Here is a 19366-nt window from a genome sequence, read left to right as displayed (position 1 = left end):
GCCAGCATAGAGGAAATTCGTTTAACAAATTTTCAATAAGGTAGACAAACCAATATTGGCTTACTTTGCGGCGGTATGCGAAACACATAATATTATTTGTCACCATCGATTACCATGTAGATTACAGTTTACAGCCTATTATTTTACGTTATAATATTATATTAAAATTGCTGAATATATTTTACAATATAAAATTGTTGAAGGAATATATACTCGTATATAGAAGGTAATTACAGTAGGGCGTGGGCCGGCAGACGTCTGAGCCATCCGGCGCGGAGTCAACAAACTGCAATCAGGTGCGACACACGTCTTGCAACGGCTTTTTATCTCAACACTATTTAGTAAGCTTGTTGATGTGAGATAAGTGTGAAGACGTTTTACGCATTTAAACATTCAAAATAAAATTTACCGTTGGTTTCTGACTATCGGAACACCTGCTCAAAAACTTACTAACTATGTTTTCAAAGACGTAGGATGTTTTTTACAAGTGCATTGCCAGTGAAAGTCCTCGCTTATGCTTAACGCACTTAGGTAAATAATTGTTTTTCGAACATATTCGAAAATGTTAAAATTTTCGTCCCTCTTTTCCGCTTATAACACCAAAAACCTAATCAATTATATTTAAAGACTAAAACGGTCGTTATTATAACCATTTATGATTATTATAATTATCCTGTTAATATAACAAATATGTTTTTACCTCAAAAACAAGTAAAATTACCTTAATTAAATCATACATTTTGTCAGTCGGGTAAAAATTTATATTGGATTTAATTTCCCTTCACAGCTGCGTTATGGAACTGTCCGTCCTCAGTGGTATTTTCAATACAGTACGACTTAGAGTCCTTAAAAGCGAGCGTATCTTTCTTAAAGAGCGATTACACCTCTGTAGTTCCTTTGGTCTCTCTTTTACTTACTTATTTTACTGAAGAACTATGTTCGTTCTTGTCGAAGCAACTTTCCGTTCTCCCTCTCTTGTCATCCTTATGACCTTCTACAATACAACGCCCACTTTCTTCCTTACCTGTTGCATATATGTTGTTCTTCATCTTTCTCTATTTCTTTTCTCTCCTATTTTCTTTTTCATTATGGTAGTTATAAGGTCGTCGTGTCGTATCAAACGCAGCATCGGTTTCTCTCGTATTCGAGGTTATCTGTGGACATCGATTAACACCTCGGTGTTCCCGTCATTCTTATATCTACTCTCTTCCAAAAGGAAAATGTTCTTTTTCTTGCTCCATGAACATATTGATGGCGATCATAGCTTTTAAATCATGTTCTTGTACGCAACTGCTTATAAATCTTCTTTCAATTATTTTTATGTCCAAGTTCACAGTATTGTAGTTAAATGTAGGCCTTTAATTTGGCTGCACGTAGAGCTTTACTTCATCTATAAGTATGAAAGAGAAAAATACTTCCTATTAATAAGATAGAGAAAGACCAGATTAAAAATGTATGTAGACATTTCATTACTCCATTTATTATGAAGGATATGTATGTACAAGGGCGAGGTTACGCACAATAAATTCTCCGCACCTGCGGTCATGCACCGGTGATCAAATATCTACATATAACTCCACCTAAATAAAATGAGCCAACACTGTCTCGAACAGAACAAAGAGAGAAAACAGGAAACACGACAATGCCAAAAACTTTCGATTGTACCGTACGTAGCGTTTATATTCAAATTGTTGCTCCCAACGCTGAATTGCAGTCATTAGGCTTTACGGATGTTACTGTTTTTATTTTAAAGCACTAAAAACTTTCTATTTGTTCAAAATTAGTACTTAACCACTTAGAAAACTATATAGCATGTAATAATAAACTAGAAAATAACTACCCACAAAGTAATTTTCACAATAATAAAGATTAAAAATATCAAATGCAAAAATTTAACAATTCACGATCACAATGTATCATATCAAAATTCATTGTACGTTGACTCAGCCGGATCTAGGCACGAACACCTAATTGTTTTGCTTGTAGGCTCTATGTAGGCATAGAGTAAGAATGTGTGTTCTACACGAATCAAAACACACTCCGAAGAGCTTTCGTTCCTCGTTATAATAAAAGAAAACAAGTTTGAGTGTTATTGCGGCAAAGCGGAACAAATCGATCAATAACCCTCGCCGAAGAGTTCAACGCGTCGACGTCGATGCCTCACAATCAGAATATCAAATTGTTATTCTAGACTTGTACCATTCCGTGAAATGGCTTTTGTTCCATTTTTATTACGGCATAGTAAACAATGTCGAATATTTGGGATTACAAAGGGCTAAGACCATAAACGTTAATCAAGATAAACGGAACATATTTCTTTAACAAAAGAACATGTAATGGTCCAACCATTTGTCCTTAAGGGCCCACTCGATCCTTTTTAAGGCTTATCTTAGAAACCGCTTCTGGGACACAATGGCGGGGGAGGGGGCGGATTATGTACGGATACTTACGACGCTACTGTACTTGTTTCGCTGAACCGTGATCCTCCTTAGTGATAGTTTTACTACGCCTTAATGGACATTCTCGAGGCGGGATTTACGAGTTACGACGTACATTTATTTAAAAGGATATAACATCTTCAGAGTTGTCGCACAGAATATACAAAGGTTGATGTCACTTTTAACAAAACCATTTAGGGATAATAGTAATAGACAAAGATTTACCTAGGGTTAATAGAGTTGCTTTATAAGACCTGTCTTAGATGAGAATGTGTATGTACGTAAGAAAATTTTAACTTTATATAATAAATAGATATTAGCAGCGAGCGAGCTGCGAACTGGAAAAACCGTTCTACAACGAGCAGCGACTAACTACTCAATTATTATTCAATGTAACAAGACGTGGAATTGAAGCGTGAATCACTGCACGGATTTGAATTGAATGATACGATGATGTAAATCGCTTTGTCGTCACAAAAGTATTCGCTTATAAATAAATGAAATTGGGCTAATAGATTCAATTTATTTTGATGAGTACGGTCGGTGCCGAATACCTACTTTCTTACGGGCGTTAAATAATTGCATCACAGAGGTACGTGGCGACGGTGCGGGAGGGGCGAGAGAGTGGCGCCTCGCCGACGCACGCAGCGGACACGCGGAGCCAAGATTCGGTGGCAACGCTCACACAGGAATTCATTTAGCTTCGAGAAGTGTCCGGTTTCAGTCTGGCACGACGAGCGTTCGTGTTGCATTTACTATTTATTCATGTGTCGGGTGGCGGGCGGGCGCAGGTTCTGCCGGCGCAGAGCGGGCGCGGGCCGGGCAGGGGCGGGGGCACACTTACTACGTGATTAATCCGCGCCCCCCGGCCCGCGCGGCCCCGCGCCGTACTCGCGCCGGGTTTCCTCGTCCCCGCGCCTCACGGCCACTCGCTACGCACGGCGCCCCGCCAGCCCCGCGTAGTGCCGCGCCCGCCGCGCCCGCCACCCGCCAGTCGCGCAGCGACCCGCGCCGACGTCGCACCGTTTGTGATTGCGCTCCTACTCCGCGAGCCGACCTATGATATCATTCATGCTAATCTCCGCCCGTTGATTTTCCTGCCGAGTGACCGCAGTGAGACGGCCGCGATATCGCGTGTGCCGAATGTGCTCGGACGTCGCCCGTGTACTTTTCCATCGGATACCGAGCGCGCCCACGAAACCAGTTCGGAGTGACGGAACGCGCCTTCGGATGAGATCTCCGAGTGAGCGCCTGTGACCCGCGGCCTGAGATGCTGCGTCCGTGACCGTCTCGCGACAGTGCCACGAAACGTAAGGATCCATACGTCCATTCGGACGGCCGGCTTTATTACCCGGCCGCCTTCCTATTCGCATGGCGCATACGAGTGGATTTTATTTTCGTCTGGCGGGTGGCGGGTGTTGTGTGCGTGTGAGTGGCGGCGGCGCGGGCGGCGTGGTGTGCGCGGGCCGCGGGCCGCGTGCATGCGCCGCGGCTGCTGCTCACTGCTCCCTGGCCCGCTTTATTTAGGTTGTTTCTGAGCGTCGCAGTGCCTTCGCCTGGTGCATGAGCCGCGCCCGCGCCCGCCTCCGCCTGCCTTTTTATGTTGTGATCGCTACCTGTCGGTGACGACTACGTGTCGCTCGTTCCTAGGGCTGCCAACGACGGCCTGCATGCGAATACGCTGTATTCTCACACGCCAGCTGTTAAATCATTCCGCTTATAAATGTTCCTTTTGACTTTTGCACGCTTACATACTCTATTTCTATGTTGTAATCAAATCGCCGTTAAGATGTCTTCACAATGACAAACAATGTCATATTTGAGATACGCCTACAATCTCGGCTTTCGTATCAGAGATAACTCATGTTTGTAACTTGTCAGCTGTTAAATAATAACGTACACTTATCAAACATTATCTAAAGTTCTTACTATTGTAGTAGTTACATTGACACTTTTTTGATAAGTGTAACCTTCAACACGTCCTTTGCTAGTGTCTGCTAAGGAAGCTAGCACGTATTTAGCATTTAAATTAGGAAGACAATTGAATGATAATGATAGGTATTTATACACCGCATGCACAAGAAGGTTGCAAATGCATACGGTTGCAAAACACGGCGAATGATGCGGTCAAATTGAATATTTTTTTTAATTCGTCACACACTATTTACGTCATTGTCTTTAAAAACAGGAAACTGAGCGCTATTAGTCAAATACTTTTGGTACATTTCATCTATTATAAAAGTTGACCTCGAGTTTTATTGTTATTGTTAATAAATTATGTTTTAAAAACATTAAAAAAATGACAAATTGTTAAGCTCAATGGTTTATTGACAAAATGGACTTTAACACTAAATGGTTCGCATTTAGTAAATAATGAGATCAAATTATGACAAGTAGGAAAAGCACAAAGACAATTGTCGGCACATTGAGTTCGTTGCGATAAACTATGACCTTACCGTACACGTTGTTAGGGTTACTATGATAAAATAAATTTATTGAAATCCCAAAACTGACAATTTTTTGTAAATTTACATTAAATAATTTTTAAACGATGCCTTTATTGTGATTTGATAAAAACTAAATTAAAAACGATAAAAATAAAACATGGCGTTTTAGTTCAAGATTAATTTGAGTGTAATTAAAAACATTAAGAATTTATTACGTAACAAGTAATGATAATTTCAATATTAAAAATAGACGTTTATTTACGAAAACAACTTCAGATACATTTCATGTTATTCTGGTTGTAGTACAAAGGTCAAAATGAAAGAAAAAGGTTTGCGACAAATTATTATTGATGATTACGTGATGTTGGTATAAAATGTTTTGTAAGAATACTTGAAAGTAAGCACTGTTATGGACTTTATTACTTTAAGGAAATTAACAAAAAAATAAATCAAGTATTTTATTATTTTTGTCATAAGTATGTTATTTTAAAGTTTAAATTTGAAGTATAATATTTTTTACCTGAAGTGTAACAGTGAAAACAGTGTTATGTGTGTTAATGGCCACGGAATACCCGGTAAAGGTTTATCGAAATCAGAAAATTAGTAAACGAGGTCTATGAGAAAATTAAAGTATGGTAATCTCCGCGTCAAAAAGTCCAGGACTGCAAATAGCGTGGTCAACCTACACGCACTTGTTGAGACTTGTATCTTATATTGGCTCTCGCTTCATTAGCTGGGGCACTTAGGTTGGCGCTTTGCTTTCATCTTATGAACTACAAACAATTTTGTATTATGTTAAAGATGTTAATTTACATACATAAAATAAAAAGGATTTTTTGTACATTAATATTGAAAATACGCCTTTCCTCAAATAAGGTCAAGTCCTATAATTTAATTATGGCAATATTATATTAAAATAATAAGTAATAGGCTCTGGCAGCACACTTTATAAATAAAAACAACAAGTTTTATGAATTTCAAATAAAAAAATCATTATCCAAAACCTTTTAATCTCTAGCTAATCACCTCCGCGCTACCTACATTTCTTGTAACAACGGATTTTCCCTTTTTTAGATTTTTTTTCAGTCATTTTTAAACAGATATTCGTTATTATAGTTTATTTCATCATTTAATAATCTTACATTTATTTATCTAGCTTTTATAAACTATTATAAATGCTAACGTTTGGTTAGATTTACAACATATCTTCGACACGCCTTAATTCGATGAATTTTGGCACAAATGTAGAACAGTCTAGAAGAATACATAGGCTAATAAGATTTTATTTCGCTCGGACTAAATAGCGGGCAAAAGCTAGTCTATACTATAATTATAAAGAGTAAAGATTTCTATTTTTTTTATGTATTAAAATAATTCAAAAATTAATGGGCCAATTTTAGAAATTCTTCCACCATGAAAAGCTACGTTATCAGTGAGTAACATAGGTTCTATTTTTCATATATTTTTTTACCACGAAGGCGAAGTCGCGAGTAATAGTAGTACACTAGTATTTAGTATTGTAAATTGTATTTACTAACGACAGTGTAAAATCCGTAGTTCTCAGTATACGTATATCCTTTGCGATTAATCTTATCACATACTATGTTGAGTGTGTGATGTTTACACAGTTACGTAAACGATAAATACATATAATTTATATACTTAAACATGTGTGAAAAATACGTCAATAAAGAGGAAATTGGATTATATGAAAATAAAGATACTTAGTTTTTTAGCGAATAGGGCTTAATGGTGGTTATATACCATCCAGTAATCATAATACTAGCAGTATATTTTAAGAAAACTCATAAATAAATTATAAATACAAAGTAATAAGTGTCACCCATGTCATATGTCATGTTATGTAAAGCACATTGTTCAACATGGCGGCCTTCGGCGGGCAAAATTAATTATGTGGTGAAAATAATCGCTCCGTGTGTCTGGATGCTTAACATATCGCTAATTTACCGCGTGTACTAGTTTTTTAATGTTTTTTTAAACTCAAAATAGCAACAGAAACAACAGACAGACAGCTTACGGCTCAAAAGCGGTAACTGTAATGGTTAGATTTATTACAAAATTAAAACCCCTTTCCAAGTATCTTTTACATTTACAATAAATATGGATTCAAAAAGGGCCAATAAATATGGCCAACCGGCTCTGGACATATTAAAGGTTGTGAAAGAAAAGCCAGTGAAGTTACGAGTTTTGTCAGTGGAGGGAAATTGCAGGAATAGGAAATATCCTCTCTCTTTCTCCTCATCCTTTGCATCGTTTCGGTCCAATGAAACTAAGAAACATTTTACCTTGCAGTTATTTATGGTTCGAACCTTTAGCTAATTTAGTGTGCTCATGCTCCGTTTGCACTGTCTGTTATTTAAAAAAAACATTTTATCAAAAGTTATAACATTTGATAACAGCGAATAAGGTCGTACGAACAGGAAAGTGTCGAGGTTACGACTTCTTTGATAAAATGTTTATTTAAAAAAATATGTCGAAAACATACAATCATGATACAAATGAATTGTTATCTTATGATAAAATGTATAAATAATCTTAAATGTGAATTGGATTTACAAATTTTAATCGAAAATATCAGTGTTTTTTTCTAATCGCACGATAGCTCGTAACTTGTGATAATTTACAGGGAAGTCCCTTTTAAAATCATATAGCGTAAAAAATTATATACGTAGTAGAAGATTGTAGTCCAAAATACTACTAAATTATCATGATTAGGACTAGATTTTTATTCAGCACTAGCTTTCGCCCGCGTCTGGAAGAACACATAGACTACTTACTTACTACATAGGTACTTTTGTATTATTTTTATTCCACGTGGACGTAGTCGCCAGCGAAAGCTAGTATTAAATTAAATAATAACATGTCCAAATGTATTGACGAGTCGCTAGTTAATCAACGTATTTCTCATATGATTGATCGCCTAAAATGAATTAACTGGAACGGACATAACATGCCCTCGTAATGGATTCTAGAAATTTCGATATAATATTACTAGTACCACAAACAGAAATCAAATCAAAACAGACTCTATACATTTTTTCAACGCCTTATATTTCTCAAATGAATATTAATTTCATTGGATGAAATAAATGTAATCTATACTTCTATACTCATATAATAAAGCGTAAACACACACTTCTTTGTTGTCAGCAATTACAGCATATCTTTGAATAATTCTTTTTTTAATAAAAAGCCCTACACTTACGTCACGCTTTAGGCTATATATTTTCAAGCTGTTAAACTTAGGGGTAAATATTTTGAGTAAAAACCCTAATGTGGGAAAGAGACTATAAGTTGCTGCCAACATCAAGAAAGAAAGATTGCTAAGGTTTGTAATGTCATGTCATTTTGACATTTGCTATTGATATTTTGACAATAAACTAATATTTCATAACTTCATGCGAATGAAGCCGCATGGGAGCAGCTAGTACGCTCTATAAACTGAAAAACGTTATAATATCTTTCAAGTAATGAAAAAAAAACTGCTATACTAACTTACAAGTCCGGTGTCTGTACCGACTGACTCCAAGTTTACAATAATGATGCGAAGTTCCAACAATCTCACAATATATTTTTAGTTATAATTATAAAACTAACAATTATATAAGATTACTTTCGGTATAAGTTGTCTGTAAATATACACAAGCACGCAATTTATCAACAAGATTACTTCTTGCTCGTAATAACGGTTGTTTGTTGAGATAATTGCGTAGACAAGTAGCGCTACTAATTGCCTGCAAACCAGAACCGATAATATTAATATGCTCTTTGTATAAATTGTTAATAACTTTGAGTTATTTTCATAATGTACATTTATAATTTCACATGAATAATACTGGATTGCTGAAGTTTTCATCTTACTATCTTAATTCTTACTAATATTGTAAATGCGAAAGTTTAGATGGATGGATGTTTGTTAGAGTTTGTAGCCTAAACGGCTAATTGGATCTCGGTGTAATTTGGCATAGACGTAGAGGGTAGTCTGGAAGAATACAGTCTACCCGAAGTCTAGCAGAAGTAAGGCAATTCTAAAAAAAATTTTTCGTACTCAAACTAAGGGAGGATTCTGAAGGCGAGAAAGTAAGACATGAGGATACATAATAATACTAAATGTGAACAGATTTTTATAATGTTTTACTGTATTTTAAATGACAATGATGTCTGTTTTATAAATACTTTTGTTATTATCAAATTAACCCAATAACTAGTTGTAATTTATTATTCTGTCATATCTAAGAAACGCGTTGTCTTTGAACCTCTTCTCTATATTGTTTATGATTTATAAATCATTCCTAACAGCGTTTAAATGTCTATTCTAATTGAACGGTACTGTACTTTGATGTAATTATTACGTTTGATACTAAATTAAATAAACGGACTGGTGTCAGATAAGCTTTGTACGCGAAGAAAACAAAGAGATATCGTTGACTGCGATAGTTGTGTGTGTGCACACTAACGAAGTTATAACGGCTGTTGGTTATCAAGCAAGCTACCGCCTACGTAGCGTTATCTCGCTTTATCAGCGGCATTAGGTACGATAATGCTCGCATACCTGTATTTTTCAACGCGCGTATAATTTAACATACATGAATGAATGGTACGCCCGACTATTGTTTATGGTATGGCAACACTTGACAATGTAACTAAGTAAACCTGTCAATGAGCTATGGTTATTGAGTCATCTGTAATGTTCATAAAAAACTTATAATGTATAGAAATAGACAAATTGCAACTTTTGTTGTCATTCATAGGCGTATTATAGTTAAGTTAATGTTGCTTTCTCGAACTGAATCTACTCTAAAGCACTCTTAGAAACGACTTGTAACTATGGCAATTAGACGCGATAGAGGTACGACAAATTACCTAAAATTAAGCCTAAATATATCCGATATTTAACTTCAGTAAACGTCAACATTTTTATACCGTGGCTAGATGGCGTAAATTTTTGACATTATTGTACTAGCTTAAAGTTATCTTGATCAATAAAATCCACGTTGACATTTATTATCAGCACAAGTTAAAAAATTAAAACACATTGTTAACTAAACAGTGTAATTTCTTTTTTTTTATAGGGTAACACAATTCGTGTTTGCCTTAAATTCTGTATCACCAGTCATCAAAAGTGTTTTTAAATGTACGCAGCTATAAACCAATGTTAATGATAGAAGTAAAAGACGAATAATTACGTGGAAGACGGCAGAACAAAGTGAAACGTTCTCACGGCCGAAAGAACGGTGTCCTATTGCGGTGTGTCAACATTGAAAATGCAGTCGGCAGCTCTGCCTCGGATTACAGCAAATATAGCCGATGTTATCATTTCCATATCGAACCCCGCGGACCAGATATTTACGGATATTGTAACCGGAGACCTACCCTTTTACTGTTCTGTTTAGAGCTGAACTAGATGTCACCAAAGACTTGGTCACCGCTGGATTTAAAAAAAAACTCAATGAGATTGGGTGCTCTATGGTTTTATATTTTCATTTATCTTATATTAATGTAGAAGGTGTGTTAATTTACAGTTTTGTGGCAAGAACTCAATTTTGCAACATTATGTATCACAGATATTATGGCTACACTAACATTGAGTTGGCACCAACTATTTCTAAAAAAATATAATATATCATGTAACAGCTAAAAGTACAGGTTTTAATACGAACGTGCCATATTGTGTCGTCATAAATTCAAATCGTTAGATAGTTAGGGTCAGCGAAACAAGTTAATCTATCTTCAGTTTATCTTGCTTATTATAAACCTTGTCTTAGTAACCTAAAAAGAGGTATATTTTATAGTGTAAATATTCAAGAAATAATCCAATATATACATTTTCATATATTTGAACTGTACTAACAAATATCTAATCATAGAGCGCTGGCTCTAGTCCAGATTTTCATCTTTTTTCAATTCAATTTGAAGCTTTATTGAATGTAGGTAAACAAACAATAGGCCACAAATAGATATAGCGATGTTATTATGACTGGTTTCCAAGAATCGCTTGGATTTCTTTTCGATTACTCAATCACGATTGACATCATAAGTTTTATTTTTTATATATAATAAATACGAGCATTCGCTCGCAAACTTCGGAGCGCAAATTTGCTTCGTTAGCGCAAATTAGGTCCGTTACGCCATTTTGACATGTCAGCTACCCTCTAGAGAAATTCCCGTCGAAATCGGCCTAGCCGTTTTGGAGATAACCTGGGACAAACGCGGCTTGCGGATAGACAGGCAGACAAAAAAAAATTAAATACGTTTTAGTTACCATCAACGCAAATACATCATCCCGAAATCTGGATTTTTTTTTTAATATTACAAATAGACAATCTAATTTTATTGTATGTATAGATTTAAATGTAACATCTACTGAATTATATCTATAGAGCAACAGCAACAATTTATCAAACTGGTTAATATTTATATCGACAGGCACATTGTTACACAAACAATAATTGCTAGAAAGGATATCGTGTTTATCAACTCGGCCCTTGGACAGTAGCGTGTTTGTATGACTCCTGCCTTCGATTCGTCTATAGGTTAACCAAGATTATAAACAAACAAATATCCTATCTTATGTCACGCTGCCAAATTATTACGTGTACAAAAATGTGGTTACTTTATTCTTTTATGAAAGGTAATGAAAGTAAAAAACTAGAAATAAATTAAGTGATAATATTGTTTTGAACATAAATAATTCCGATGTGTATATCAAAGAATTTCGCATGCTTAAGGTACGATTTCGCTAAAACCTGTAGGCGGAATACTGCAAACGGGCGCGCTGTAATTCGGACCTTAACCTCTCATTCGCACGGACGCTTTTTAATTTGAATACTAGCACTTTTTAATGCCCTCGCTTATACGTTTTAAAATCACTCTTGTGTCGTTTGTCTAGCGCTCAAAATCCAATACTGCGCGATAAAAAAGTGTTGCTATTTAAAAGCGCCGCTGTTTGAACAGTTACACGGACATACATTTAAGTTTTTTTGACACGCGTTTAAAAAGCGACCGTGCAAATGGGGCCTAACCCGAACCTTTTTAGTAGTAAAACAATTACCGTCAACGAGTTAGGCAAGGCAAAGAACAATGTTGCTGTTGGTTTTCGTCTAATGCTTTATCGAATCGAGAATAGGAATCGTTTTGTATTAGGTAACAGTTTACATTCACGACGTCTAATCAATGGGCCGGCCTGCGCCCGCGCATTACGTCATAACTTTCGCGGCTCCATAGTAGTTTGCGAAACACATCTTATGCAAGAACACAATACACGTAAATTTTGTACCAACGCTGTCAACATGTTTTTAATGACGTTAATTATAGACTGCCAGTCTTTTTTTAATTGTTAAAAATGTTGCGATACAGGAATAGCGAAAAAAGTAAATTAAGAACGTTTACAACAAAACCAGAAATATTTTTTTTTTGTAATATCTGTATAAACAGCCAGTAATAATTAAAATATTGCTTCAGATTTGCAAATAGAACAATGATGTCAAAGAGTAACTATTTAAAGAGTAGTCGGAAGTATCGGGAAAACTTAATGTTTTCCAGTTCAATTATACGTAATGTGTCTCCCTTAGTACCACTTTAAGTGCGACAGTTAGTTTAACCAACTTATATTACGTTATGGTTACGATTTTTTTTACGTTGATTGTCAGTATTGCAACATTTGGCGTGCGACGAGCCAGAGATCCCACGCTTACATTTTAGCGTGATAATTAATTGAGAGTTAAGGTGTGCGTGACTGAGAAAATTAAAGCACTTGAAGGATATTAATGAAGCCTTTAACTTTTTATAGTCAAAGGGTAAAAATCTGTAGTCATGATTTTTTTCACTTTGACGCAAAAAAGGTTTGAAAAACAAACTTGGGTAAAATTATTTTTTTGTCAAAGTATCGTATTTATTTGGCAATTTAAAAGTAAAGTTAACAAACTCCTCTGAATTTAAACAAAGGTCTATACTTAACAGAATAGTTCGCCTGAACTATTAAAACTAACTTACAATTATTATCATTTGAAATTATATAAATACAAAAGATTGCATAGCGACTCGTATTTTGCACAAATACTTGACTTTTCCCCACTTCTTACGAGATAAACTCTGACCTTAGAAAAGTTGCTTCACAGTAAATAAGTGGCAAGTGGCAATATTTTATCTGTACAGTGTAAAGTTTACTTATGTTACCTAATACTGGCTAGACAACGCGGTGCGACAATAATTTTATAGAAATAGAGTTTACACCGGTTATAACAACATTTTGGACACCGGCATAACCAAAATATTGCCTATGTTGCGTTTTACCGAGATTTATTATGATTTTGGTAACTATAAACGATTTTTAGCTTCAAGTGTATTAAGCATCCACTGTATTTAGGTTTGACAGAAAAAAATACTTACATCAGAGACGAACTTTAAGCTGAAGTGGCTTGAGAGTAGAGAAAAGTGTTGCCATCATACCAACATGTCTATACAAGGGGTTAACAGCTTTTGTGTATTTATTAGTGACCAAATTACAAAAGAGGAAAGATGTTAAATAAATTAGCAACGTAACTTAGATACATTCGTATGTTACATTGTAACTTTAATGGCAAAGCCTTGTACGGGAAATATCGCCTTGACTTGGTGAAACAAATAAGGGATTTCGCGGATGTGGTTGTAAACATTTCGTAACCTTTTGTGTAAGCCAAAAGAAGTTATGTAATTATTACACAATTTTTATTCATTCTCATATTTTCATTGAATTGACAATTGTTATTCGGGTATACATTTCAAAACAGTTAACATTTCTTTCTTAACTAACTTTTACGCGCCGCGAAATTATAAAAACTATGTGTAATCTAAGTGTTTTTCCAGATTATGTTTTAAATCTGAGCTAAATGTCGTCGAGATCTATTCAGCCAGTTTCCATCCATCCATCCAAACTTTCGCATTTATAATATTAGTATGGTTATCTAAAACTTAGACAGTTCTTGTGGTCTGGTATAGACTTGAATTATTTTTCCATTATCACATCTAGGTAGATTGAAAAGGCTAGAACTAAAATGTCGTGACTAGTCGGTGATTTCGTCTGGTTATTTGCAATATATTCCGGAGACTTACTAATTTAGGAAATTAGGTCTTGTTCCTAGGAATATAGTGTTGGCGATCGATATGTCTGCGGACACGTTCGGAATTCTGCTTTTAGAAGCATTATAAATGTAACTAGGGTAGACAAAGACATATGCAGACATTGTCATAGGAATATTTATAGGCGCGGCATAGCTTATTCGAATAAAAAATCTGGATAAACCCACAGTTGTGTTTATATACACTTTAATTACAATTATGTATTTTGTACTGGGTTTGAAAAAAAAAGCAGACGGTGAATTTTTGTAATGAAATATTTTATTTTCTTCTGTTTTCGGCCAGTTTACATATATTTGCGTCAATACAACAAACTAAAAGTAACATAAAGTTTTTAATAGTCGAAAAAAAACTTAAAACGGATAATGTTTCACGGTTTGTTTGTCGGGGCGATGGCGATGCGAGGCGCGCGGCCTTGCGCGGCCGAGCGACGCCCCGCGGCCGCACGTGTATGCGTGACGTCACGCATACAGCGTTCAAGTTCAATGCTGGCCATTAATTCCACCGCAACGGCCAGCTACATTACTTCTTACTATATTATCTCGATTTGGATGGATGTATGGATGCTGTTACTGAACTGCTAAACAAATTCGAATTAAACGTCGAACAGAGATAGTAGTTTGGAAGCGTTAATAGCCTAATGGTTTGGGGTACGGACTACCGATCTTGTGGTCGAGGGTTCGAATCTCGTCATTCGACTTGTCGTGAACCATATCCTAGCACAAGCCTAGAGCTTAGTTGGAGTGGTTAAAGGAAATATTAGTAAATTAACAAAAATCTTCTATTATTTTAAAATAAAAACAAAATAGCGCATAGCATTGATTTGGGTTTTGATGCAAATGTAACTTTAATGTTAATTAACAAAGTGTAGATTTTTCATACTAAATATAAAGGAAGACAAACAATCTAACATTCAGTGAAGCAGTTAGTAAAAGTAAATATAAAAAATGTAATCTTTTATTACATGTTTATTGTGAACAAAGAACTACACTTAACATCGTTTGCTAAAAAGTTTATATTTCGTAAAATTGTACCAAAAATAGAAATTAATTATATTAAGTGTTCTAATAACTCATTTTAATTGATATAATTGTCAAAATTTCCTTCCTTATATGTGGTTAATTTGAAACGGATGTATAAATTCCAAATAATTTACCCTTATTATATGTGATAGATATCTGTGGATAGTTTATTTTAAAATTTTAACCAGATCTCGAGAATACTAATATAATAAAGCGTAAACACACTACTTTGTGGAGTAGGTTATCAGCAATATAGCATATTTTTGAATTACTCTACCTTTAATAAAAAGCCCTTTCGACACGCATTAGGCTATATATTTTGACGCTATTAAACTTAGGAAACTATTAAACGTGGGAGAGGGACCATAAACTACAAGCTGTCAACATTAAGGCAGCATTTTGACATTAGCAATACATAATTTGACAAATGTAAACAATAAAATAAAGTTTTTATAATTTCATACGGATGAAGCAGGGGAACAGCTAGTGCATTATAAAATCGTTCTTTTAATGGATCGCCTATGTTTATTCACGAATGCTAAATCTGCGAGATATCAAAGTCGAAGTAATGTTCAGTTCAAAGAGCTGTTAACAGACGAGCAACATGTTGGAACTATTTTTAAACAGACCTTGTAGCAAAACATCGAGATTCAATAACATTTATGTAACATGAGATTTCTTCGTCTAAATATACAAAACATATCAAACGATATCTAATATGATTGAAATAAAACTTAAGTCAAGTCATACAATAAAACAGAAACGTCTTACTTACATACAAATGCAAAAATTTGTATGTGTGTTGTTCACCACATAACTCCAAAAAACCTACACGGGTCTAAATGCAACTTGACACTAAAGTGGACCCTAGTCGTCTCTAACATTATAAAGAGGAAAGACTTGTATTTTAGTATGTATTTAAATAACTCGAGAACTACTGGGCAGATTAAAAAAATCTTGTACCAATAAAAAGTTACGTTATCATTAAACTTAGGTCATATTGTTTAATATTTTTTTAATTTTACACGGGCAAGGTCGCGAGCAACAGCTAGTCTGAAATAAAGCACAGATTACCTATTTTCTTGTTCCTGTGTTATGGTATTCCCGCACAGTTTCTATGTATTTCTCGGACGAAGACACAGGCAACAGTTTGTATTTACTAATAATATTCAAATAGGTATAATATTATTTGTTTACTGTAAGAAATAAGGTTAACAAAGGATACCAGTTCAATTGACGTAACGACGAGAAAGATAGATTGCTTGGCATCTCTTCTCTGAAGCGTACGTTATGAAAACACGAACGTGCGCTTTCCTCCGCCATTGAGGCTTCCCCGAAGCGCGCGTGCCATACTGTCAACACTAACAAAGTACTACGTCATAACATTCACTTGTAATTAAATTAAAAAAATAAGGCTAACTGTAGATACTAAAAAAAGTACAAATCGAATTCAAGGTGGTTTAATCTTTAGAAAATAATTAGACTAATATGTTTTTAATACTATATTTTACCTTTTGTCATATCTCTTTTATGGAATCTTTAATCTATGACAAATTTAAGGACTACAATCCAGTTCGTGAAACTCATTTTACAGTCCCCGTGAGTGTTGACAGTGAGTCTCCACTGTCGCAACACAATATAACTATCTCTCTCATTGTCTATGAAATTGCAGAGATAGCAATGTTTTATACATGTTTTACGACAGTTGAAACATAACATCTATGATCAACACTTCTAAATATTTATGACTATAAATTGATTACAATAGATCTGCTTAAATTTATAACTTCGCGTCCTTGACAAACAACTATCTACCTCACAAATGGCAAACGATGTTTAAAACACTCTTTATTATTTATTTAGGACTAGCTGCTTCTCCCACACAAAATTGAACTAAATCAATATTGTTTTGTCTAAAATTTCCTTGAGTTTTCGCATTATTTACCTTTGAATGTAAACTAACCTTTAAAATGTTGGGTAGTTTTCCAGAAAAGATTTCCTCTGGCCAGTAAAACGTATTGAATTGGCATAGATTTTAGTATGCAATTTTGAAATATTTTACTATATAAGTACAGAAAAGGAGTAATATTAGTCACATGGTTCTCTCGTATCTTGTCTGACCTGACCTGAATGCGCTGGTTCAGTTAGACTCCTTCTATCAGAGAATTGTGTGCTAATTTCTAGAGAAAACGAGCTATGTTATGATAAAGATGACCTTATATCGATAGCAGTTGAGATGATAACGGAATAACCATTTGAATTGGCACATCGGGAACAAGAGCAATCTTCTCTTTGATGTGCCAACTCGTGTATAAATTCGGATTAATGTTTGTAACAGTTTTATGTAATGAAATAAACAAGTCAATATTAGTTACAATTTGCGATGACCTTTCAATAACAAGGTATCTTGTGTGCGATGTTACTAACACATATTGCTATCCTTGTCGTTCTCTAAGAACAATGTGAGACAACGATATGTTTTATGTAATTGTTTTGCCAATATAAACACACTGTTAAACATTCGCGATGTTCGTGTGGTTAGCGGTGTACGTGACCACTGATAACAGATGCCGTGGGTTTATCTTGCTAATATTTAATTACCATACTGTCGTATCAAGAAGTCATACAGCGACATTTTGCATCTTAACCCTTAAATGCACGATTTTTTTTAAATACCATAAATTAAAACTACCCGTAAATTGAACATATATTAAAAGAGGAAAAAATAAAAAATGTTTTTTTTTCAAAATAGTCTATTGGGTAAAGAAAAAAAGACGTATAAATGTATCATCATGCATTTAAGGGTACTTAAAATATTTAAGGATGCAAAATTACAAATCTTTCCTCTTTATAATACCAGTATAGACGACTATTGATGATTAGCTTATGCTCGCGACTTCGACTTCCCGAAATTTAATATTAAATTTAGTCTATTTCAGTAATAATATGCTCTTCTAATGGCTAAACAACTTTTAAACCGTCCAGTAGTTTTTGAGTTTTTACACACAAACATACAAACTTTAATATAAATATAGACAACACCACAAAATATTATGGTTCCTGCTCGTTTATTACCTTTAACCCGGAGCGAATCGTAATTTAAACAAAGATAAAACTTGTTTACTCAATTACAAACAGCCTGCACTCTAGGCATATTCGATTGTTTACATAATTCTCGACGGTCTCAGAACAAATAGTATAATCGAATCTATACTTAGCACCGGCTTATTTATAATGTAATGTTATCTCACCCTTACACGTGTCATGATAAACAAGTGCTTTTAATTATAACGAATCTTTTCTTGATAATACTGTTTATGTTGGACGAAAAACAAACTGTTTCTACCATCCGATTATTTTATCTTAACGACTGTATACTAAAATATTGTTTGATGATTAACAAATATTGTCAGTTGTTACAAAAACCGTGGAAAAATACAGTAAAATAATTCTCATAAACATTTTTCTACTAATGAAGTAAACAGTTCGTTTTTTATTACACAATGTATAATTATTAAATTAAAATTGCCTCCATATGTTGTTTTTAATGTAAACAGTCGGTTTTATATGAATAAATCCAATGTTAATTGTAAAATGAATGGCAAAAACAGCCAGCAATCAGTTCCAACGAGTTTACGAAACCTGTTTCGGTAAGATATCAATGGCTGGACAAGTGAGGCGTAATGATTGTAGATTTGCATACAATCGGTGGCTTGCAGGTGGGTATCAGGTACCCGCGGCGGCTTAGATGAACGTCTTAGTATTCTAGGCGTCGCCTATACGCCTACGCGTGGTGATTCAAATCTAAAACAAAACAATAACCGTTCACACGAGGTCGCTTATCTGTTTGCACACAACTACAGTCGAGGACATTATTTTCCTACCCACGGTAATTGTCATCTCACGCTCATAATAGTTTTATAACTTATAGCAATATAAGCTAGAGCATCAGTCCGATAATCTAGACTATGTCTAGGGACAGGTAGTATTATTATTTAATTCAAAAGACCTAATCTAAGAAACTATCTAAGTAGTTTTTGAATTGTGAGGTTATGCAAAGATTTTAGTATTTAAATTTTTTCCACTGTCTACGGGGGTTAACTACTCTATTACTATCGCGGCAGAAGTCGAATCCTACAGTAAGTATATGGCATATTTGTTCACAGCATATTTCGTATGTGCAGTAACAACGTTGTTATTTTGTATTTAAAATGATTCTATTTATCCTTCATTTGTTTCAACGTAATCAATGTAAAAAGGTCGAGCTGCGTTTCTTACTAACCAATCATCTTATAGAAGCTTATCTGTATAACTATGAATATTC

The 19366-nt window shown here is 34.8% G+C and overlaps 1 protein-coding gene across 1 annotated transcript in view; it reads left to right on the top strand.

The window, feature by feature from the left end:
* Window positions 1–3167: 3167 nt before the first annotated feature.
* Window positions 3168–19366, top strand: part of LOC106109773 (ataxin-1-like) — a 30438-nt gene continuing 14239 nt past the window's right edge. Inside the window, exon 1 of the mRNA XM_013291379.1 lies at window positions 3168–3748. The gene's annotated coding sequence lies outside the window, so the exon portion shown is untranslated. The remainder of the gene's footprint in view (window positions 3749–19366) is intronic.

The sequence above is a fragment of the Papilio polytes genome, unplaced genomic scaffold, assembly GCF_000836215.1.
Source record: "Papilio polytes unplaced genomic scaffold, Ppol_1.0 DF821067.1, whole genome shotgun sequence".
NCBI classification, from domain to species: Eukaryota; Metazoa; Arthropoda; class Insecta; order Lepidoptera; family Papilionidae; genus Papilio; species Papilio polytes.
Note: the sequence above shows the minus strand (reverse complement) of the source record. Positions and strands in the feature narration are given on the sequence as shown.